At 40.3% G+C, this 25,575-nt stretch overlaps 2 long non-coding RNA genes across 2 annotated transcripts in view; one reads left to right on the top strand and one right to left on the bottom strand.

Moving 5' to 3' along the window:
• Positions 1–19,860, top strand: part of LOC140632064 (uncharacterized) — a 28,779-nt gene extending 8,919 nt beyond the window's left edge. Inside the window, exons 2-3 of the long non-coding RNA XR_012029577.1 lie at positions 9,867–9,960; positions 18,028–19,860. This is a non-coding gene — a long non-coding RNA (uncharacterized lncRNA). The remainder of the gene's footprint in view (positions 1–9,866; positions 9,961–18,027) is intronic.
• The window catches only part of LOC140632065 (uncharacterized), a 56,390-nt gene that overhangs the window by 18,296 nt on the left and 12,519 nt on the right, over positions 1–25,575 (bottom strand). The gene's annotated exons all lie outside the window — the stretch shown is intronic.

The following is a 25,575-nucleotide window of genomic DNA, read 5'->3' on the forward strand; positions in this document are numbered from 1 at the left end:
TTAAAAGCTAACATTTAATTTCTTTAAATTTTGTCTTTTTTATGCCCATGTAAATCTTCTCTGTTCATTCAACTCTTATCTATTCTTTAAAACACTGCCTAAGTCCTACCTTCTCTAAGACTATTGCAGGAACTCCTACAACCCCCATTGATCTTCTACATCTCTTAAATTCTATACCACTGATCTATCCCACAGGGTTCATTATATATTGCCTTATCTTGTTCACTGTTATCTCAGAAATGTTAACTTTTCCATCTAAGGAGGTTGGGATGCCTTGAGTGCAGAGACAATGCCTTTATCTTTTCTTCTATTCTCCGTTACCTTTATTTGGGGGCACTGAGCAATCTTTTTTGTAAACACATTCTGGTTGGATGATAATATCTTCAGGAGACAAATGGACTGTAGATTGTCTTAAACTTTTATTTCCTCAACCTTGATGGTTGACTTCTTGAATATCAGCTATAACTAATTCTCTCCATTTTCTTTTTGCTAATTTTTAGCCTAGAAAAGACATAAGCAAATTCTGAACAAAGAATACTACCTTAGCTTGAGAGCTTGAATGAAACTTCTACAAAAATGTAAATATAAATAAAATGTAAAAATAAACAAAAAATAAACAAACTTATATATTTTAAAGTCTTAATTGTTTTATAATTCAAGACTACCTCTCACTGTCTGCCTTCTTAGACATCCAGAAACTGGTGTTTGTAAAATATGTGTTTTCAGGACACCTGGGTAACTCAGTCGGTTAAGTATTTGCCTTTAGGTCAGGTCATGATCTCAAGGTCCTGGGATTGAGCCTGCAGGGTCCTGGGATCAGACTCCATGAGGGGCTCTGCACTTAGCAGGGAGCCTGCTTCTCCCTTTCCCTGCCTGCCACCCCACCTGCTTGTGCTCCCTTTCTCTCTCTCTCTCTCTCTCTTTCTCTCTCCCTTTCTTTCTTTCTCCCTAACAAATAAATAAATAAAATCTTTAAAAAATAAAATATGTGCTTTCTATCAATAAATCCATCAATCCCTCAGAACTGTTGAACCTTTCTGTACTAGGCCCTGATAGAGGCTATGTGCAAGAGATAAAACTGGATTGAATGTGGTATCTGCCCTCAGTGAGTCTCCAAGTCTTGTTAGTGAGTAAAGACAAGCTCACACAGCCCAGTGAACACAGGAGAGTGAAGGTAATTGAAGTGTTGTTCAAGAGTTCAGAGGACAGAGAGCAGAGGGGAGAGGGGAGCTAGACTAGACAGGCGGAGCTGGGCTTGGACCTGGATTAGAGACCCAGAAGAGAAACAAAGGAACTGTGTTATATTTGGCATAAAAAGGACACCAAAAAAGCAAAGACACAGAGAAAGGGAGTGGGAGTATGTGCTTGAATCCAGTGGAGGGTACATTTATAGTAACACTGAGAAATAGAAGGAGATGCAGGGAGGTGTCAAATTTGTAGAAGGCTTCTTACAGATGCTATGTATTAGAATATTTTTCATCTGATCCCTACTCAAATTTGTTTAAGCAAAAAAAAAAAAAAAATTAAAAAGGAAGTAAAAGGAATAGAGTGAGGGAGGGATACAAGAAGTAACTTAATAGGGTCTACATCTTCAGACATGCCTGGATCCAGGTGTTCAAAGGTAATGCCATCAGAAATATCCTTCTGCAATTTTAATTATATTCTCCTCTATATTAAACTCATCTCTACATGGTGGCAAATGGTTACCAGCACTCCACATTTCCATTTTGTTAACTCAGCAATCACAATGGAAAGGGAGCTTCTTTTTTGCGATGACCCCAGCAAATAATTCCGAGTGTCTCCGTGACACATAGACTTGTACCATGTGCCAATCCCTGTACCAGTTTGAGACCAGAGAGTTGCAGTGCTTTGCTTAGCCTGTTAGTGTGCACTCCTAGAGTCCCAGGATGGAGTCAGCTGTGCCCAAACCACTTGAATTATATGTAAGGAAAGAGAGAAGAGATGGTTCTCCAAAGAAAACTAGGAAACTATTATGTTAAAGGAAATGGGTGCAGGATAGGAAACTCTAAAGGAAACACCGCAGAGGCTTTAGAAATCCAGGTAGAGGGCAGCTAATGGACTAGATTTGAGTCAACAATAGCTAGATTTCAATGGAAGCAATTCAAAGATCACTGGGAGGAGCGCAAGCCGGGCAGGAGCACCAAGAGAATTTGAAGCATGGAGTTAAGTAGCCTTATAGAAATGCAAGCTGAACCCCAATACTCTGAGAGCAGTGGACTTTGCTTTTACTGTGGTCTCTTTCCTGGGCTGTTCATTATAGTAGTCACTAGCTATACATGGCTACTTAAATTTAAATTAATTAAAATTAAATAAAATTAAAAATTAAGTTCTCACATACACTATCCACTTTCCAAGTGCTCAATAACCACATGTGACTAATAGCTACCATGTTCTAAAGCACAGAACAAGATATTTTCAGCATTGCAGAAAGTTCTATCAGGTAGCATTGGATTAAACTACCACTTCCATCATTTAGGTTAATTTTCCCAAGAAACGTATGCGCTCAGACATCACACTTTTCTTTTGCTGTTCAATTTAAAATAATGAGAAAATGAGAGTAGAATTATTCTGCTAATGATAGAGCCAATATAGAATCTCCAACAAGAGGCTTAAGCCCAAACCTGAAATCCAATTAAAAATGTTGATTATCTATCCATTGCTCCACCTTGCCCCCTGTGTGCTCTCTTTTACTTTTCCTCTAAGCATGTCTTGTGAAATTGTGATTATTGGAAGCCAAGCAGGTTGATTAACAGACACCAATTAAGTATCTAGTGAAAAGAGAGAAGAATATGCTGATTAATTCCGGCTTTGGGGCTTCATGGCCCTCGACTGGTATTATGCAGAGTTCCAGCGGGGTTTTAGGAAACAATTCTCCAATTGCTCTGTCAGCCACCCATCGTGCACCCTGGATGGCCTGAAGATTATGACGAGAAACTGGAGTCCAGGACTGAATCTTCCTGTAACTGATGGCAAATATTTACAACTGCCATGTCCCCAAATTGCACTGCTTCCTATTTTAAGGGAAATGTCATGCTTTATAGAAGACATCCTTTGGATTTTATAAATGTATTGGAGAGGAATTTGGAGTATGTCTGAGCATCCATCAGGAGAGAAAAAAGAGGGCAATGGTATGGCAACCATAATTTACTGAGCTCCTGCTGTAAGCAATCTCTGTGCCAGAGATATGACAACTAAGGCATTTAATTTAAGTACCACACAAATGTAGGGATTATGCCCATTGCTACTGATGGTGAAACTGAGGCTTAGAGAGGTCAAGCAATTGTATGAACATTTCAAATTTGTCACTAAGTGGCATAGGTGGGACATAAACCCATCACTGTCTGCTACTAATTTCAAGCTCCTCACCACCCTGCACAACCTGTAGTATTTGCTGTACAGATAATCAATCTTGGCCCTTTGGTTGGGACCACCTCCTTCACTTCATCAGAAGTCCACACAGACTCCCGTTGGCAAGTCCTATGACTTTGGGAAGTGCTAAAGTTGGAGGTTTGTTATCTTTGCCCAGGGTAGATATGCAAGGATCCTGGCCCACTTCCTGTCTGCATGAATTCATGGAGTCATTTTTCTTCCAGCAAACAGTTATTGAGAATCTACTATGCATCCGGTGTTGAAGATATAGAAGTGAATAAATAAAGCATGCACTCTGTCTTCAAACAGCTCACAGTATCCTGGGCTAAATAGATATTTCAATCAACAAAGCAGAGTGGCGGGTATAATGATAGAGGAAACACAGGATTCTATGCAGCAGGCAGTGTTCCAAAGGTGGGGTGGTGGGAGGAGCAGCCAGAACCAGCAATGAAGGGATAAAATTAAAAATAATAATAGGGATCCCTGGGTGGCGCAGTGGTTTGGCGCCTGCCTTTGGCCCAGGGCGTGATCCTGGAGACCCGGGATCGAATCCCACGTCGGGCTCTCGGTGCATGGAGCCTGCTTCTCCCTCTGCCTGTGTCTCTGCCTCTCTCTCTCTCTCTGTGACTATCATAAAAAAAAAAAAAAAGTTAAAAATAATAATAGACTTGAGGCTCCTGAGTGGCTCAGTTGGTTAAGCACCCAGGTCATGATCTCAGAATTGTGAGATGGAGCCCTACTGCAGGCTCCACATTCAGCATGGGGTCTGCTTGAAATTCTCTCCCTCTGCTCTTCCCCTCTCCACTCACACTCTTGCTCTCTCTCTCTCTCAAATTAATGTTTAAAATAATAATAATAATAATAATAATAATAATAATAATAAAATCAACTAAAAGCTAGACTTCTTTGTATCATCACCATATGATAATAAATTCTAAACAATGTCACTGATAAAATTCTCCTTCCCCAAATCATTTCTTGGTCTAAGTTCTAAATGATTACTGGAGTCACCATTGAGTTTGAGTAATATATATATAAATAGGAAATCAGCATATTTTTGTCCTTTAAGAAACATTCTGTTCTGTGTGAAAATTAATTCAGGATATCTTTGTTATACAGTCATCTTCCTGCCCCAACACAGACTGACAACACTCATGCACTTTGAGAGTTAAGGCCCTCCTGATCCAGACAAGCTCACTTCAGATGCAGCCTATCTCCAGCCTCTGCAGCACCACATATTACCAAATTTACAGTAGATTCACAATAAGCAATGATAGTGCAGCGATTAGAAAGATGAGAGGAGGGATCCTTGGGTGGCGCAGCGGGTTGGCGCCTGCCTTTGGCCCAGGGCGAGATCCTGAAGACCCGGGATCAAATCCCACATCGGGCTCCCGGTGCATGGAGCCTGCTTCTCCCCCTGCCTGCGTCTCTGCCTCTCTCTCTCTCTCTCTCTGTCTCTCTATCATAAATAAATAAAAATTCATAAAAAAAAGAAAGATGAGGGGACTAGCGTTACTTATATAAACTACCCGTTGTAATAGTGTAAAGAAAGATTCTCATTTGTACGTGAAATATTTTACAGAATTTTGTAAATATCTTTTAAATTGACATTTAGTCTTTTAAAATGGCCAATTGCTTATTTTAAGCTAGGGAACAAATCAGGAAAAATAATGATGGCTATTAAGTCTTACGTGATTTCAGCTGAAGAGAATCTCATCATTTGGAAGAGGGAGGGGTTCAAGAAACCATCTGTTCTCGATGTCTGATGCACTAGGTTCAGCACTGGTGCTGGGAGCTCAAGAGGAGGCGCCCCACACCCATAGGCTTGAAAAAGACTGATGCATTCACAGAGTTCATGGTGACCATTAAGTCCATTGATAGGAGGTATGACCATTAGGCAGCAGGCTGCTGTTTCAACCACTTTATTATTTTTTTTTAACTTTACAGATTTTAACAACTTATCTTTTTAAAATAATTTCAGGCTTACATAAAATATGCAAAAAGATTTTTCAAATATCTTTCACCCAGAATCCACAGCAATTAAATCTAATCACAATTGATACAATATTATTGAGATACTACAATGATTATATCCATGTATCTTATTTAAGTATCACCAATTTCCCCACTGATAACCCTTTTCTTTGGTACAGGAGTCAATACAGGATCCCACACCATATTTAGATATTATTTCTCTAGTTGGTATCTCCTCCAGTTTGGGATACTTCCTCAGTCTCTGTTTTTCGTGACTTTAGCACTTTTGGAGGGCACTGGCCATTTATTTTGTACGCAGATGCTTAGTTTGAGTTTGTGCAATGTCTCCATGTGACTACATTCTGATTTAAATTTTTGCCAAAAATACTGAAAAGCTGATTTTGTGTCCTCTAAATACATATTAGGAAGCACATGGTTTATGCCATTCTGCTGATATTAACATCACTTTGTCAGGGGAATATGTGATAGGTGTCTTCACCGTGGTTATAATTTTTAATTGATAATTAACAAGTATACCATGTGGAGATATTTTGAAACCATATAAATATCCTGTTTCCCATCATACTTCCACTCACTAATTTTAGCATCCATGGATGATTCTCGTCTGAAATGATTATTACTGTGATGTTTCTCACATGGTGATTTTCCATTTCCACGGTTCCTTCTACATGTGTTAGCTGAACTTATGCTTTAAGGAAAAGCTGTTTCATTCACTCATTCATTCATTTATGTCAGTATATGTGTAAGTAGACATTTACAGAAATATTAGTATATAACTATCAGTGTAAAGCTATGAATTCTTATTTTAGTCAGTGGGTTATACTTATATTTATTTGGTTCCTCAAAGTTCCCTACATTCAGCTATTAGGAGCTGTTGGCTTCTGTGTCTTTCTAACATGTTCCTGTTTTTTGCTCTTGCTAGTGACATGTGTATTTGATTTTTAAGAAAACAGAATTTTGATATATTAATTAGATCTCATTTTCCTATTCTCAACATTAGATCATCTAACATTGGTTCATGGTCCTAGGATTCTGTGTTCCTTTCCCCCCACTCCCATTCACTTTTCCTCTTGTATTTCAGCTTGGGAAATTTCTATTGACCTACCTTCAGATTCACTGATTCTTTCCCCAACCATGTCTAGTCTACTGATAAGCCCTCAAGAGAACTATTTATATCTGCTCTCATATATTTTTTAAAAGAATTTATTTATTTATTTGACAGAGAAAGAAAGAGAGTGCAAGCAGGGAGAGCAACCAAAAGGAGAGGGAGAAGCAGATTTGCTGCTGAGCAGGGACGCTGACAGAGGGCTCAATCCCAGGACTCTGAGATCATGACCTGAGCCGAAGGCAGACGCTTAACCTGTTGAGCCACCCAGGTGCTCCTGCTATGGATTTTTTTTTTTTTTTTTGTAGCTTCTTGCCTCAAAGGTCACCCAGCTGTTTATTATTTATAAATATTGTCCACCATTTTTCCTGGATCCCTTAATATATTGGCCATAGTTATGTTTAATTCCTGGTTTGATGTTTCCAACATTTGGTTCACTTTTGAGTCTGATTCTGCTGATTAGTTTGTCTCTTGCCAAGGTATGCATTTTCATGCTTTCCAACATCTTACTGTTTTTGACTGAGTGGCAGAGATTGTGTGTAGACCAGAGCAGCTGAGGTAAATAGTCTTTATGCCTGGCAATAGGTGAACTTTTTCTGTCGGGCCATTAGTGTAGAGGTTTAGTCAATCTAGGTAGGACTTGGGGTTGGGTTTTGTTTTTACTGTTTCTTGTATTACTTATAATGCATGCCAGCTTTAAATTCCTTAGCGCTGCCTTATGTTTATATTGGCGGCTCTGACATGGAATAGTGCTTCTCCATGCTCTTGCTCCACTCTCAACTGTCATCCCTCCCCCTGACACTGTGCCACAGGGTGGTTTCTTTCCATGCTCTTCCCCATTCTATACTTCAGTAACTTCTGTTTTTGTCTTTTTTTATTTTCTTCTTTGTGCTTTCTTGTATCTTTTTTATACTTTTGTCAAGCTGCACATTTAATTTCCTTATTTTCATTGTTTCATTTTTATGTATAAGATCACTTATGGTTATGCATGGTAACCTGGTGGCTATTTGGTTAAGTGTCCAACTCTTGGTGAAGTAGAGCCCCATCAGGCTCCACCCTCAGCAGGGAATTTGCTTGAGATTCTCTCTCCCTCCCTCGGTCTGCCCCCCCACCTTTGCTCTCTCTAAAATAAAAACAAAATAAATCTTTTTTAAGAAAAAGATTCCTTATGGTTATGCAGTTCCCTGCAATCATTAATTTGTATGTATCCATAGATTCTGATAACCAGTGTTTTCATTATAATTAATTTTTTAAGATTCTACATTTCCAATTTATATTTTCTCTTATGCAAGGTTGTTTTTCGATTCCATGTAGAAGGACATTTGGGAGTTTTAATTTTCTTAATGATATCTAAGCATTTGTTTTTGTATTGTGATCAGTTTTATTTACATTTCTACTTTATGAGAATTATTGCCTATTTCTTTGTGACTGGTTATAGGTTAAATTTTGTGACAACCAATGAGTATTTTAGAAGAAGGCATAGTCTCTATTATCAGTGTGTTTTTCATGTAGAGTGTGTGTGTGTGTGTGTGTGTGTGTGTATACTGTTTATTCATGAAAGTTCACAGATTTTTCCTTTATTTCTGAGGTCACATAGTTTTATATGCTATGTCTCAGTGTTGATCATCCAAGGTTGATTTCCCAAGGATGAGCCCTTTCAATATATGGATTGTTTCTGGAAAAGAATATTGAATTAAAGTTTTAAATATTACGTATGTTCCATTAGTTTCCTTTTCTTGTTCTGAGCCTCCAATTATATGCATATTACTTCTTCTTTGCTATCTTCCATTACTAAAATTTCTTTCCTGACTTTTTTCTCCTTTCTTTACTTCATTTTCATTATCTTGGCTGTTTCCTACCTTTATTCAATACCATTTATTAAATTTTTGTTTGAACCTATTTCACTTGAGCATCTTATAATTTACACTTCTGAAATAATTTTGATTATTTTTGCTTCAACAAACCATCCGTTCCATTTTTTCCTGTTTTTTTTTTACCTATTTCCATTTTTTTCTTTTTTGAATTTCTGATTCAAAGTGATTTGTTATGTTTTCAAATGTTCACCTGTGTATATTTAATTAACTTTGTAATGTTGTCTTGTGAGGTTTTTTCCTCATGATTTGTTTTTCTTTTTCTTTTTCTTTTTCTTTTTTTCTTTTTCTTTTTCTTTTTTTCTTTTTCTTTTTCTTTTCTTTCTTTCTTTCTTTCTTTTTTTTGAGGGACAATTTTCATCAAATGAAATGCTTTGGCTCTTGTTTTCTGATTTTTTAATAATAACTTTGGGTAGACTTTTTAAATGTCTTTCTTTGATTTTCAAAGTTTTGTTGATATTTAGAAGATTTCTAATTCAGTATGGCCCTCTTCTGCCAGTATAGCAATTCCTTAGTGGAGAGAAAGAGAGAGAGAGAGAGAAAACACATGATGTGGGAGATGTTCTGTGCCCATTATTTATTGGGTTTTTGTTTGTTTGTTCTCTGAAATAACCTTAAAATTTTCCATTCACCATTCAGTTGTTAAGGGGGTCCTCTCTCTTTTTGCATCTTCTTCTCCCTGAAGTCATGCCTCTCAAAAACTACCATTTCAAGTCATGTGCACTTTTAAGAATCTTTTTTGTTAATAATAATCAGATCTATCAATAAATATTTTTAGTATTTTTACACATAAGGTGAACTTTGTCTTTCTATGGTTTTAGAAAAATGTATGTCCAGCTTTAGCTCCCATCTTCTCTTTTTCTTATAGTCTTTCTCAAACTGCCTTTGCTTATGATAAACAGACTTTGGTGAGAATGTGAATGAGAGCTCACTGGGATTTTTTAATTTTTACTTCTGTAATTATTTTGAAGTTTGGTAAATCTCTGTGTATTAGCTATTCTGAGATTTTGAGTTTTGTGTACTATTATTTGTTCTTCCTGTTGTTCTGTATTATTTTTACAGATTATATGGCTTATATAGACCTAGGTAGCAGCTACTATTTTCAAGTACCCAGAAGCCCCCTATGTAATATTGTACAACACTACAGTTTTATTATCAAAGACAAAAAACTTGAGGGAATTTGAACAGTATATCCCAGCTCATACAGCTGGCACCTGACAAGCTGAGAACAATAGAGTGTAGTGATGGGAGCCCAAACTGTAGGGTAAAATAAATCTGGTTTTAAGTACTGGTTTTCTAGCTGTGTGATCATTCACCATTTATTTAACTGCTCTAAACTATCCATATCTGTGTTCAAAAAAACGGAGATTATAGTATTTACCCCTTGGTTCTTCAGTGCAAACTAAATGAGACAACTTTTTAAAATCTCAAATATAATGTGTCTCAATAGATATAAATAGAAGCCTCTCTTCCCCAAAATGTTCTCTTTACAACTTTTTTTCCAGAGTTCTACAATACCTGTTGCATGTCTAGTCAGAAAGCGCTTTGACCAACCCAATCTTGACTTGCTCCAGGGAAGAATTAAGTTCATCCCAGCATGTGAGTATTAAACATGGTTCTGATAGTTTTAAAACATCAAAAGTAATATGTCAGATTCAGAACGTAATTTGAGTATCTAATCTCCCATTGGATGCTTAAACTGCCCCAGAAGATCTCATCAATTGGTTATTCATTTCATTTTGGATCTCCAATTGCAAATAAAAATAATCACTGTTTCCTAAGCAGCTTATTTTTTTCTTATGTTAAAGTGACATCTTCCTCCCTTCAACTTCCAGTCACTGGATCCAGTTTTGCCAACTTAAAGTCACCACAATAATTCTACTTCTCAGTGATCCAAGGGCCTCCAAAATAGATCTGGCTCACTGGGGTTGTTATTTGAAACCAAGTGTTCTACTAAGCCTTTCTTCCAAGACCGTGGAGACTCCATTGTTTTAGTGGTTGGTTCTGCTCTATTTGCAGAAATAAGTAGGCTTTTGCATGATTGTCCCTAGGATAGATTATAGGATGATGATGTTTTCTCCTTTCTACTAAGTGTACCAGACCTCTCTAAGAAATGCCTCCTTTGGATCTTTTCTAGTGTCCTGACCTTCCATACAGAGCACAGCATCTGTGGCAGTGGTTTCTCTTCTGGAGGCTTAAATGCATTATTTAATTATAGGATATAGACATGTCCCCAGCAGTACTCAGGACCAGTAACAAAAGCTATTACTTATGATTTTCTCTAATGCTTCATCTTTTTAGACTTTTTTGGGAATAGATTTTCTTACTCTTTCTCTCATTCTCCCCATTCCTGGCAGCATTTTATTCTATTTGATTGAATAGGTCAGTTACATAAACTGATGGTGTTGTGCAGAAAAATGATACAAATATAAAGGAAGCTTTCAACAAGCAAGTTATATAATGCACCTAACTTTTAGATATCATTAGAAGTAGACATCATGGAACCCATTTTAGTAGTAAACATAACTACAAGACAGCAAAATAGTAGAGTTGTTAGCTCTAGCTTACCCATCATGATTTCATGCTTCACCACATCAGGCCACATGTTATATACATTTTTCATTTAGTCAACACAATCACCAAACCCATAAAGCATCTGATATTCAAATTTCCCCAAACCAGTGATTATCATCCACAAAACTTTGATATTGATAATATCAGTATTTTTTTATTTTTTTTATTTTTATTTATTATTTATGATAGTCACACAGAGAGAGAGAGAGAGGCAGAGACACAGGCAGAGGGAGAAGCAGGCTCCATGCACCGGGAGCCTGACGTGGGATTCGATTCCGGGTCTCCAGGATTGCGCCCTGGGCCAAAGGCAGGCACCAAACCACTGTGCCACCCAGGGATCCCGATAGATCAGTTTTAGTGAGGACTATGTGCCTTCTAGGTTAGATGTTTTGTACTCGTTTAATTTAATCATCACAAAAACCCTGTAAGTATTCCATAGATCATGCCTTTTCCTAAATTTACCTTAAAATATCTCCTTCTCTTCACCCAGTTTCTTGGAAGAATCTCTACTCTAGGACTTTCTTTTGCAGCCCATTGAAATTTGGCTCCTGCCCTCACCATTCTGTTAAAAACTCATCACCAATAATCATTTTATTGACCAATTCTTGTCCTGTTGGAACTTTCCCAAAGACTGACATTGTTGACTACTGCCTTGTTCACATAATTTTCTCACAAGTATTATTACCCCCTTTTTACAGATGAAGAAATTGAGGCTTCCATGTGTTGAATAATTTGCCCAAGGTTACACAACTAGCAAGTCAAGGAGCCAGATTTGATAGACAGTTTATGCCCTTTGTCTCAACTAGGCAATCTCATATCTCAAAACTCAAACCATATAGTTCCTTAACCAACTTTAGTCCAAAGATATTCACTTCATTTCTGTGACTATTCTTTGAGATTGAGATTCCAAGATCTTAAACTAAAATTATGACTTACTACTCACAACAGTCTTCAGGTAAACCATGCCTTCTTAAATGATGTCATGTCTCCAGTTCCCTCAATCCTCTTTTCCCTGGTCACACTGCTATATTTTCCTGAAAACCCAGCACCAGATACAGAGTCATTTAGTCACTCTCCTTCTAAATAGTTGCCGTCTGCAGAAAAAGAGTATCATTTCAGCAACATCTTTCCGGCCCTTACAATTCATATTCCCATCCCTTCCCTTTAATTATTTCCATAAGTTCAATACTCCACCTCTGCCCCTTTACTTTCAACAGATGATGAAGCCTTTTTCAGTATAATGGAGGTCACAGAAGTATGAAATAAGCAAATTTACCTCTTTTTCCCCCAAAACTTATTTTCATTCATTTTCATCTTCCCATACCTACACTTCAAAATTAGTTGCATGTTAGAATCCCATCAGAAAATTATAAAATTCCCAATACCGAAGTAGAACTCTAGATCATATAAATCAGCATCTCTTGCAGGTGGGATCCAGACCTTGAGATAGATAGATAGATAGATAGATAGATAGATAGATAGATAGATAGATAATTTAAGATTTTATTTATTCATGAGAGACACAGAAAGAGGCAGAGACACAGGCAGAGAGAAGCAGGCTCCCTGCGGGGACCCTGATGTGGGACTTGATCCCAGGACCCCAGGATCATGCTCTGAACCAAAGACAGATACTCAACCGCTAAGCCACCCAGGCATCCCACACATTGATATATTTTTAAAGCACCTCAGTTGATTCCAGTGAACAGCCAAATTTGTGGACCACTGCTTTAATTTCAAATATTCTTACAGCAATTTCCTAAACCAGCCTGATTATAAGGGTCACTTGTGATGCTTATTATATATTGACATCCCCTAGTCCCCCTGGTGGATCTTCTAAATTAGTAGATTTAGAAGATCTGAATTGGGGACAGTAATAGTTTTAACTAATACCCACAGGTAATTCTTGTTTATAGATTAATTTAGGAAATGCCACTCCAAATTTTTCTGTATTTCCTGTCTGATATATTTGCAATCTATCAGCTTCTCCTTTGAGTTAAAATATCTTTCAGTATTTTTCATTCTTAATCATCTTCCTTCTGCTATGTATCTTCTTAAAATTATAAATATGACTCTTATCTCTCTTTTTTTAAGATTTTATTTATTTATTCATGAGAGGATTGGCAGAGACACAGGCAGAGGGAGAAGCAGGCTCCCTGCAGGGAGCCTGATACAGGACTCAATCCCAGGACCCCGGGATCACTCCCTGAGCTAAAGGCAGATGCTCAACCACTAGCCACCCAGGTGCCCCACCTCTCATCTCGTTTTATCATCAAAAGTATTGACAGTGTCTCCCATTCAGTTTTCACCCAAGGATAATCTGGCTTCTATCCATACTGTTCTTCTAACTCAGGATTGCCAAGAATTACCCCAAAGGCTTTTCTGTTCTGTTTGGTTTTTAACTAAATTCACTTCCTTGTAGCATTTGCCATTAACCATCTCCCTATTCCAGAAACATTATTCTCCCCTGATCTTTCTCCTACTTCCTTGACCAGTCTTTCACTGTCTTTTTCAGTGATGCAGTTCTCTCTGTCCTCTCCATTAGTATTTTCTATAGGATTCCTACTTTTCTCCCTGTTCTCTTCTCAGCCACACTCTTTTTGGGTGTTCTCATCCATTCTGTGGCTTCAACCACAGCTACATACTGATTAGTTTCACAATTATATGTCCAGTTCTAAGCCCTGCATTATCAAATTCAACAAGCCACCAATTAACCTGTAGGTGTTTCCAGTTCATCATGTCCCAAAGTAAACTCAACATTACTCTGTCTATATCATCCTTGTCTCTGCTGCCTCTGTTAACATCACCCACTTTGAATCACCCAGCTAGAATTCTTGGAATAATTCCTGGTGTTATTGATTGCATCTGAGTTTACATGAGCCCATATATTATTAAATCTCTTCACACTGGCACCACACCAAACTGAGGAATGATCTCCTGCATACCTCGCCGCAACAATTTGCCCCAACCATATTTCCAGCTCTGTATTCTGACCTCCACCAACTTTCATGAGCTTCTCACCTCAGTGATCTGATAGCTCACTCTTACCTTTGGATCATCTTCCATGCTTGGCTCTTACAGACTGTTTCCATGGTGATATTCTTGGCTATCCTCTTAGACTAAATTTCTCCCTTGGCTGTGCTGCCTTAGTTGGCTCTGTGCAAATTTTTCTCAAAGTCCTACACTCCCCCAAGACCAACTTTCTTGGAACAGATGCCAAGGTAACCCTTCAGCCGTATTTGCCCTATCCCTAAGAGCAGGAGCTTGATCTATTATATTTATGAAACATTTCTCACATTTTTGTTCTTTTCTCTATTCCCTGATCAATCTTAATCCAAGATTTTATATTCTTTTTGCCTGGAACTATTATAATAGTCTCTGGCTAGTGTTTCCTTGTCTCCACATAGCCATCTGATTGCATTATTCCTCTGCTTAAAATAAGTAATTGCTTTTATTGCCTATAGATGAAAAAATCTGAATTCCTAAGCTTGCCATATAAATCTTTCCTTTGGTTCCCATGTAAATTTCTAGCCTTTTCTCCAACCAATTTGTCCCCTAAAGTCTCCTTCTGTATTCCTTGTCCTTCTCATTTCATTGATCTGGTCTGTTTCCAGACCTCTCTCTCTCTCTCTCTCTCTCTCTCTCACACACACACACACACACACACACACACACACACACACCATACACTCTGGCTACACTGAATCTGTAATATCTTTACCCACCTTACCCACTTAAGGTTTCTTGAATGTGTAGCCCCAAACTTTCTTATTTTATCTGAACTTTTTTTGAACTTTTCTCTGAACTTTTTTGCCCTAGTAAGAATTTATTACGTTCATCTGTGTTTTTAACTATAGCACCTAACATACTATACTGCAGTCATGCACACAAATAGCTATCTTCTCTATTATACTGCAAATTCTTCAAATGCGAGGACTGTGCTTATTCCCTCTTTTTGTTCTAGCAGCTAGTTCTGTGCCTGACAAATAGAAAGCACTCCATGAATATTAGTTGGGTGAATGGAATTGCTACAGTCTTTTTGGCCAGGGGTTGCAAACTGCAGCTAGCAGGCCAAATCAGGTCCCCTGCCTGTTATTGTAAACAAAAGTTTTATTGGAACACAACCACTTCTACTCATTTAGATATTGCCTGCAACTCTGTTCATGCTATAATGGTAGAGTTCAGTAGTTGCGACAGGGATGATAAGGTCTACAAAGCCTAAAATATTTACTATTTGACCTTTACAGAAAAGGATTTGATGACCCCAGCTTCTGGTCACTGAAGAGTATGCTCTGTAAATGTTAAATGCAATTTTATATGAAAAGTAAAATTTTTATCTCTGATATCATTGTTCCAATTTGCTGCTAATTTGTTCATGCTGGATCCCATGCCTTTAACTGCATCAAGGGTAGAATGTTCCTTACTGGAACAAAAAATATTTCTGTCCAAGAATCTCTCAAGCTTCTCATTTCCTTCTTTGGGAGTTCTGTTCATCTGCCATGAGGCCCTTCTCTTATTTTGCTGAACCACTGGATGGTTTGGAAAAAATTGCTCTGGAATCATAGGCTTAGAAGATTTAAAATAAGGCAAAATATTTCTCCTGGGAAATATATTAAAAACTTTGTGTATTTATGGCTTTCCCCAGCCCAGATTCATAAGTCTAAAATAATCAGCCAGCGCCACTGGGAAGAACAGGCTTCCCGGCTGATCCAGGAAGAGACGTATCCCATGAACGCCTTGTGTCCTTACACGTTGCTTTGGCAGGGTGTTAATGGGATTACCCACGCTTCATTTGGAGAAGGTTTGGCCCAGAATATATATCTGGATTGTACCTGAATACCAAAGGAGGGCTTCCTACATCATAAACATCCCTGAGCCCTTGCATAGATGTTAAAACCTTGGGTGCCTTTGTTGTGGTCCTTAATTCTGTTAATCGCCCTAGGTAAAGATTAGCTGCTCTTGTCAATTTAATTCAGCTTCAAACAAAGCAACAAGGTCACTATTTTTTCCCCTTCTCTCTCTCTCTCTCTCCCTCTCTCTCTTTGCAGCACAGAGGATTGAGTTGTCATGTAGCTCTAATAGGCAGCGCGGGGAATCGTTAACTCACCTCAACGCCCTGACTGATGGGCACTTCACTTCAATCATCTGCCTGAGCAGTAGTGGCCCAGTACTATTGACACTGTGTCAGCTGCGAGAGAAGATGCCTTAATCGGCCTCGACACCTTCTGCATTGATTTGACAAGTTGCTGTAATGACCTTCTTGTTTTTCTGAAGGATTACTGTTTACTCGGGAGGTGCTGCTGACTAAATATACTGCATCGTCATGGAAACGCTGATGGTGGAGGCTGCCTCCCCACCAGGCCCGGGGGTGGGGGGGGGGGCGGGGGGTGACATTGATAGCAGACCGAATATGTCCACGAATTGGTCTGTCCTGATAGGGCTAATCCCAGCCCCACTAATCGGACCTACTCCAAAGAGCCAACCGGAATTAGGGACCATCCTGGTCAGATCCCCTGTTAAAGATAGTTTGCTCCAAAACTCTTATTTTTCCAAAATTCATGTCTGAGCTCTCCTTTTAGAGAGAAGGCACTGTTTGCTGTGACCACCTCCTGAGTGCACCTGGAACTTATTACCATTTACATTTTATTGAAGGAGGCTGCCTCTTCCTGGACAGACACACCCTTGCACTAGAAGAGGCCGTAGAATGGATACAAAGAGAAAACACTTTGAGTACCTGCCATGTACCTGGCAGTGGGTTCGCTCTGTTACGTTTATAAATAAGAGTTGCTCTATACATGTTAGTTATTATTATTATTATTATTATTATTATTATTATCCTATTTCATCAATTCCAAGGTACAAGATTTGCTCATCCTAATATTTCTGAAGTCAGAAATAGTTGTGATGTAGTTGGAAGAAAACATTCTATTGACACCTTCTGGTGAGAACAAAAAACAACAGCATTAGAGTGTCTTAGAGTCAATATTGCAGATTTTTGCAGTGAGCGTTTTATATGGATTACTTGTCTGAATCCTTACACAATCTTACACAGTTATCCATTGCATTTGGCTGCAAGTAACAGACACTTGACTACAGAGGACTAAGCACAACAGGATTTATTTGTCTCAAACAGCAAGAAGTCCAGAAGTAAGAAGTTGCTGGCCTTTTGCAACTCGATGTCAAAGCCAAGGTCTCAGCAATTCTCTTTGTCTTTCCTCAAGGCCCCCAGATAGCTGCTGAAGCTGAAGACATCACATCCTAATTGCAGATAGAAAGAAGGAATAAGGGGCATCTGGGTGGCTGAGAGGGTTAAGCATCTGCCATTGGCTCCAGGTCATGATCCCAGAATCCTGGATCAAGCCCTGCATCTGGGCTCCCTGCTCAGTGGGGAGCCAGCTTCTCCCTCTTCTTCAGCTCCTCCCACCCCCATCTCTCACTCTCTCTTTCTCTCAAATAATAAAATCTTTTTTTAAAAATGAAAGAAGAAATGAAACCAAAAGAGTATCAGTTTAGTCAGCCGCCTTCCTAAGGATTCCTCTACATTTCTCTCTTAAAATCTTTCCCTTTTCTTTTCTTTCTTTCTTTTTTTTTTTTTATCTTTCCCTTTTCTTGACCACCCCTATATGCAAAGAAGGCCGGGTCTTTCTAAAATTATGCCATATTGCCACCTCTACCAAAACTGGCATTATGTTACTAAGGAAGAAGAGCAGAATGGATATTGAGTGTGTCTCTGACTTCCCCTATGAGTAAGTATTATACGTCCATTGTACATGAAATTGAAGCTTAAGAGGGGAAGTGATTGAAGCCTCACCCTTGTCTGATGAAATTCTTATTCTTATTCTTTTATTCTTATTCTTATTCTTATTCTTGTTCTTATTCTTATTCTACAGATAAAAGATAAACCAAGCTTACAGAGATTAGGTAACTTGACCTCATTGTCTTACATCTAATTTACCCTTGAATTTTAGTACTATGTACTATATACCACAGGTCATTCTGGGGAAGGCTTATATTCAACGGCAAGATAATTTGGGGAGGAAAGGAGGAACTGGGCTAGGAAACATGATTGAGAGTATGTTTTTCTTCTTCTTCCAGGGATCCAGCCAGTGGTCATGGGTAGAACCCATCTTCACAGATGTCTGTGATTTGTTTGATGTTTATCAAGCGTGCACAGAATGTCTGGCTGCTTTTCCAAGAATCTTGGATGGAGACCATCTGCCCATCTTTTACTGCCTACTTTAAGACTTATTGGCCATGCAAGTGTTTTATCTCTTGGGCTTTTGTTGACTCCTGCTTTCCCTGGGAAAATCCTGAGCAACTGCAGCTGTGGTTTAGAAGATGCTTGAGAAAAAAAGTGGTTGAGACCTGGGTAAAGGGTAATGGAGTGGAAAGTCCCAAGTGTGATAAAATTGGGAGAGATAATTAGCTGAGGTAATCTGAGTCAAGGTACCTAAGTAGGGAAGGTGGAGAGGTGGTTTCTACTTCTGATTCCCCTTTTCCCTCCCCACCCTACCTCTCAATACACACTACATTCCATGTGGTTATGATGAGGCATTAATCATGGAACCCCATTTAGCCCCTGGCCCTAAACTGGGCACAAGTCACTAGGCTAGACCCAAAGTGTGAACAGATCTAATGGTTATCCCAGTGATTTGGGGCGTGACCCAAGTAGAGCCAGTCAGAAACCTCCCTGAGCTTATACATGTTGGCTGAAAGAATGGTTTTCTTTCTCTTCAATCATGAGCCATTAGTGTAAAGGCCTGAGGATGCTAAAAATCATCTTTATCACTACCTGGAAAGAGCCTATCTGAGAATGACACAATCATACAGTGGAAAGTGAATCCAGACATGGAAAGATAGCCAGAGAGCCCTGACAACATCATCAGAGCACCTGGATCTAGCAATGCCTGAAGCTATATATCTTATAACCCATTTCAAATTAGGTTAAACAAAGTAACAGCAACCAAACAACAAAGAAATTCACTGTCTGCTGTAACTGGAAACTTTCTATCATCTTTGATAAAAATGGTCCTGACTAATATCTAGGAATGAAGCAGCACTTCTAAATAAGCCCAAAACATAGCCAACTAAAAAGTTTAAAGGAACATCAACAAGGCAGTTGTGCAAGACTGTATGGAGAATAAGTAAAGAGTGAATTGGGAAGAATGGTTCAAAGTTGAGTTTGAGAACGTGGAAGATGAGATATAACTTTTTTTTTTGAGATGTAACTTTACATAGTGACATATATATATACATATATACACACACACCTATATACACACACCTGTATATGCACCTGTATATACACACCTGTATATGCACACATGCACATACATAAATATACACTGTATTATCTCAAGGATCTACATGTGTGTGTGTATGTGTATACCGTTATTTTTCAGATCTACTAGAGTACTGTTGTGATTGAATTAGTAGTGCTTGGAGACAAATATGAATTTTCTATACAATCCTTTTCATCATTTTCTAAAGCAACAAATATGAAGAAAAGATTCACACTACTTCACCAAAAGGTCAATGAACTTTTTTTTTTTGCTGTGGTCTGGTGGCTCACTGAAAACTCTCCCCATCTCTTTCTCCCAGAAGAAGCCTGAGACACGCAAAACCTGACGCTGTGTCCCTAGTTCGTAAAGCCACTTCTTTAAACTTTTTCCTTTAATGAGTTTAAAAATTCAATAATAACTATGCATATTGGTGCAGAATCAGTTGTGTCATCCTTGTTTGCGTTTTTCACTATTAAAATCATGTATTTATAAATATCTTCATGGAAGGACGCATGCATATTTCATATGCCGTCCTAGATGTGCTTTCTACCCAGGTTGTCAGGAAGCAAAATACAGGCATATATGAATTGTTCAACTAGATCATATGCGACTTAGTGAAATAAATACTAAGATGACAGACTCTTAACAGTGATTCACTGTAAAATTGCTAATAGACTGTACATTGTCTGTTATGCCCACATTGTGTTTCCACTGAGTCAAATTAAAGGGTGAGGAAAGTTAGATTTGTGTGTCACTCTAAATTGAAACATGCTTCAATATGCTACTTGAGCATAATAAAAGAATACCTATATACCACCGTATGTTGGCATGGTAATGTATTAAGCCAAGATAAATGGGGCAGTCATCTGAAGCAGAAAGTAATGATAGCCAAATCAGCAGTTAACAAGCTGGGTGCCTGACATCTATCAGGTTTTGAGAGAGAGAAAAAACAGGAACAGTCCTTCTGATCAACCTCTGATGAGGGGGGAAAAAGAAAGTCCATGGGATCTTGCTAACCCATTTCTAAAAAGAAGAGTCGCTCTTCTGAATGATTTAGAGGCAGCAACGGGTAGGAGGATTAGAACTCCCTACTCACACTCCTCCTCATGCCACCACCCCTGCGCCCCAACCGTGTCACCCCAGGATAACTGCCAGATGCCTCAAGGTACCCAGAGAACAGAAAAGAAAATTCAAACTGGAATTTATGTTTCAGAACTTAAGTGATATATATATTTTTTTTTTGCTTCCTGTGTTTTATTTGTTTGTTTGTTTGTTTCAGTGTGGTTTGGGTTTTGGTTTAGTTTCTATCTCAGTGAAAGATTTGCACTACTCTGGCATTCCAGACTAGAATGCTGTCTCACTTAGGGAGCACAGTAGTGATATTGTGCTTCTTTGGGGTTCACGACCGAGCTCACTGACCCTGCAGGGTCAGCCACTCTATCCACAAAGGAAGCAGAAGCAATTGTGCTTATAGTACCCCAGGGCTGCCCCATCTATTCTCTTTTCCCATCCCTCGGTGTCTCCCATCGCTCTTTGAGTTTACTCTACTGCTCTCATTTTCTTCATGCTGCATTTTTACTTGTTCCTAAGAGCCCACTTAGGTACCCATGCTCACAGGCTACCCCTTAGATGTGGCTCCTAGATTTTTGCTATCCATTTGTGATTGTGGCCATAAAACATTTCTGGAGACTGCATATGTCCACCTCTGTGAGCCCTGGGGCAACTTTCACATGGACCAGTCAATGAATGAACTGGTCAACAAAAATCACAATAAATATGTGCGTAGATTATGCCGGGCAGAGCTGTGGATGCATGTGTCTGTCGCAGTCCGGTGGTCAGAAAGAGCACAACCACTATGCAGGTGAAGACATTTTATCAGGGAATCCCAAGAGACCCCTCTGCTCCCCAAGTCCCAGGCCAGGTCATGGATAGAAAGTACGTATCCCCTTAAGCTCCTCCCTATGACTGTATTTATGAGGACCTATGATCACGATATATTATCTTTCCTGGGAAAACATTTGCATATGAATAGAAGTCTCATGATGATCCATAGGTTAATAGGAATGCATATCATGGGATTTGGAACCTTCTGAGCAGCCAGTGGGATCATCTAGTTCTCAAGATCATTTGCAGAAGCAGTCCCCTATGTGATTGCCATAAAGAGCTGGGTTTTATCATGGAGAAAGCCACACCATGGACTTGTGTGTGTTTATTATTCCCATGCAGCAAAAGAAACATGATGTCAATGCAACCTGGGACAAATTCCCCAAGAGAACATGGAAGAAGGCCCAATAAGTGATTGGAAATCCAACTTGCCTTTCATATCAAAAGATGACTTTACTTTTTGGAAACCACGAACCCCATGTGGTAGCTCTATGGAAGTTTTCTTGGCGGGGGAGTGATCCTTCCTGGAATGTGTGAGAGCTGCATTAAATTCACCTGGCCCCTCAGTATCACCTCCCATCCTTTGCTAGCCATACACTTCCGAGTTCTGACCATTACCTCCATTTCTCAAAGTGGCATCTGCTTGTTGCCTCCAGGCCTACAGACATTCTCTCCTCCTTCCTCTCACCCTGCAAACCTCTCAAAGAGAATCTAGATCTCAGTTTCTGTTCTTCTTATTTACAACACTATCTCTGAATCAGTGGTCCTCCAAGTGAGGTCCTCAGGCCACCAACACTGACATCATATGGGAGTGTAATCAAAACGCAAATTCTTGAGCCCCTGTCCTGTTTATCCCTTTCAGAGCATGAAGACAAAGAACCAAGCAGTTAACACTGATTGTGAGGCCTCACCCATCAGTCCAGTTGTCCTTCAGAGCAGAGAATGTGCCTGTTCTTGCTTGTATGCTTTGTGTCCAGGTGATGCTACTAGAGGACTGACACATAGTAGGGCCTCAATAAATATCTATGGGATGAATGAACAACTCAACAGTGAATGAGAGGCAGAAGCATCAGGTGGTGAGCTGTCCAGGCTCTGGAGCCACCTCAAACCCTTGCTCCTACATTCCTGATTGTGTAGCCCTAGACAGTTTACTCCAGCTCTGTGCAGCTTCCTAGAACAGGCACAGTAATGGCCCCAATTTCATAGGCTTGGCATGTAGCTGTGGTACATTAATACTGGTGAAGTACTTTGAACAATGCATGGCATCCAGTAAACATCTGCTATTACGAGTCTAAGAAAGGACTTTAACTCTCACATAGTCATGGTGTCAGAGGATTTCACTGGATTTCCCCCAAATACTTGGAATGAGAGTGTATAATCTATTGTCCTATTTCCTGATACTTTTCAACACAGCACCTGAAGAGCTTCTTCTAATGATGTACTTTTCCACCCAAATAATGGTTTTTTTCAATCTAAGGCTGACTTGAGGGGAGCAGGGATTTGCTGACCAGTCCCCCTCTCCTGGCCCTCTCACTTCCCTTTCCCCCAGCGCCTTTTTTTTTTTCCGTCCTTCCCCTCGTTTCTTTCTCGTCTTCTGTTCATTTCCTCTCTCGGCCTCCCCTTCTCTCTGTTCGCACGCTAATGACCCTCCTTGCTCTTCCTCTGTCTTCCCCCGTGCTCTGGAGCTCTCATAGCTGGTTTCTGTCAGAACTTTCACATGCCACAAAGAATCTGACATGTCCAACCAAGATATATAAATGACTCTTAACCGTTCATGGTTCCTAACCCAAATGAACATGATAAGAAAGTGTTGGGGGGAGGGGGACGGAATTAAGGCAAATGAAGTCCTCAAAGTGATTTTGCTCATCAAACCGGCAACTGAGCTTCTCTACCGTGATTTCAGCTGAGAGCATGTTGTTACAAAGCTGTCTGAACAGCAAAGGCAGGATGGGCTACCCAGGGACTGTCTCCGGGGTTCCCAGGACCCCAACCTACCACCTAGCCCACCACTTCCAGGCAGAAGGCCAGTCTCCCAGGGCGTGCAAAGCCAATGGGCTCCAGTTAGCTGGGCCGCTGCCTTGCATCAGATGATCCCACCACCCATGCAGCATGGGGGGAGCCTAGAATGGAAAATGCTGGTGATCTCCCTGTGTGCAGATACTGGGTCAGCCCCTCATGTGTCCTGAACAGATGATTCTCATGACCTCAGAGATTCCCTCAAAGTGGGAATTACATGACGAGGCTAATTCTTGACTCCCAACTCTTGTTGGAGGGACTTGGAATTCTGCTGTGCTCTAGGTCCCCCCACCTAATGCCTCTAACCAGGGAGGCCCTTCTCATTGGTCAGCCTCCTCTCAGCCTTCTGGCAGTCAGGCACGCCTCTTCTGGGTTCTACCTTGGGCCTGGACTCTATTTCCAGTATAAACAAGAAGCCAAAATGCCTGTCTTTGAAGTGGCTAAAAATGTGGGGTGTTGCTGACAGTGGGCTCAGATGGGGGTGTGGCTCAGCACAGGAGGGAAGTTATAGTGACAATGGGCCATGCCCTTCCTTGCCTTCCCTCTCAGCTGAGAAGCCCTCTCCTCCATCCCAGGATGCAGCCTCCTCCCTTAAAAGCAAAACCAGATCGGTGCCCCTTTCTCTCCCCCAAACAGGTGACTCCTGCCAGGGCAGAAAGAGGGAAAAAAAAAAAAAGAGCATTGTCTGCTTCTACCTCTGGCTCCCCTTCATTTCACTGAGCTTACACGTTCCCTCTTCATGTCACTGAAAATGTTATTTATCGATCCTGCTGACAGCAGCAGTAAATAGAGCCCGGGCTGTTTTACATCGCTGATGAGAAGGCAGCCTCCATAACTCATCAGGCCCAATCTGATTCCACATCAGTCCTCAGCCCTTTTTTCTCCCCTGTATCTCATTACAGAAACAGGAATTAATACACATGGACAGAAGAGAAATGAGTTCGGCGGCTCTTCAGGCTTTTGTGGGAAGGCAGGCATCCTCAGTGGCTCCTTAAGAAAAATTGACGGATGGGTCAGCCCGGTTGCGTGTGTAGACCCGCCCTCATCGAGGCCCATTAGCTTCGTCCTGATGATAATGGGCTGTGGGGGTCACCACGCATCCGGGCTGGAGCTGAGATTTGGGGATTACCATAGAGATAAAGAGCCCCCAACCATTCTTCTGAATCTCAGTGTGCAGCTGCGGGCCCTGGGTGCCCTGAACCATAAGATAAAATGGTGCATTTTCTTTCAATGCCTATTTCACTTCAAGATTTAAGCAGTAAATGTGTATTAAAATAAACACATATATTTTAATGTGGAGTTGACTCAAATGGATGTGAATTTTAATGGGAAACTTCAAAGAAATTTCCCTCTTATGATGAGCCTCTTGGAGCCGTGCTTCAGACCCTTGGTGACGGGCAATCACTTTACTCTGGCTTTGGGGCTTTCTCAAATAAAACATTCGAAGAAATGAGCCAGCCTATTTATCCTACTCTTCTGAAAGCACCGTACTGAAATAGGGGCCCTGCTTTGTGGAGTTCAACCCACAACAGATAGTGAGTCTCTACCGAGAGACAGGGTTTGGAGTGGGATCCCAGGTGGATATAGGATGGGAAGCTTGCAATTATCTTCCACACCCATCCTTTTGTTGCTGGATTGCGGGCACACAGCTCCCTTCCCCACTCCCAAAGCTCACTTTCCTCCTCTATTACATGCAGATGGTGGTAACTGCCCGCCTGGATCTTTGCGAGCATTAATTGAGACAATGAGGGGAACTTCGCACGTGGATATTCTTGTACGTGGGATTTTCTACAGTACAGAATCGGCACTGATTTCTGACGGCAGGTACATCAGCATTGTAGGGACGTGTGAAATCATAACTTGTCCCACTGTGTAAAACACAACTGGTAGCATTGTTGAGCACCTGCTAGTTAAATGAAGATCAGGCTCTGGGGATCACTAAAGTGGGACTAAACACGAAACTGATCTAAGGATCCCCACGTCCAACTGGGGACATTAGACGAGTGTCACCGATATGGGACAGCTTAGCAGGCAATAGCAAGAATGTCCACGTGAGCTGTATGCTCCGACTTTAAAATCCAGACAGTCACAGGGAAGCTTTGTGGAGACCTAATATATGCTGGGCTCCATCCCAAGGGCTTTACCTGTAGCTATCACCTCAAAACTCCTGACATCCAAAATTCATCTTTTTTTGTAAAACTGAAGAGTTGAGGCTTAGCAAGAAGAAGAGGCTTGCCTGCCATCCTCCAGTGTCCGCACCAGATTGTGTGACTTCAAATCTTTCCCAGGGAGCCATGCCATGTAGGGAGCTGGCACAGGAAGGTTACAAAGAAGGCTGGATTTCCTCTGCCCTCCACCCTCTGAGCATAGGGATACCAGACCCCTCATGGTGCCTCAGTTTCTTCATTTGCACAATGAAGGGATTGACTTAGATGACCTCAACTCTGAGATTCTACAGACA

The sequence above is a fragment of the Canis lupus genome, chromosome 4 (genome assembly GCF_048164855.1).
Source record: "Canis lupus baileyi chromosome 4, mCanLup2.hap1, whole genome shotgun sequence".
NCBI classification, from domain to species: Eukaryota; Metazoa; Chordata; class Mammalia; order Carnivora; family Canidae; genus Canis; species Canis lupus.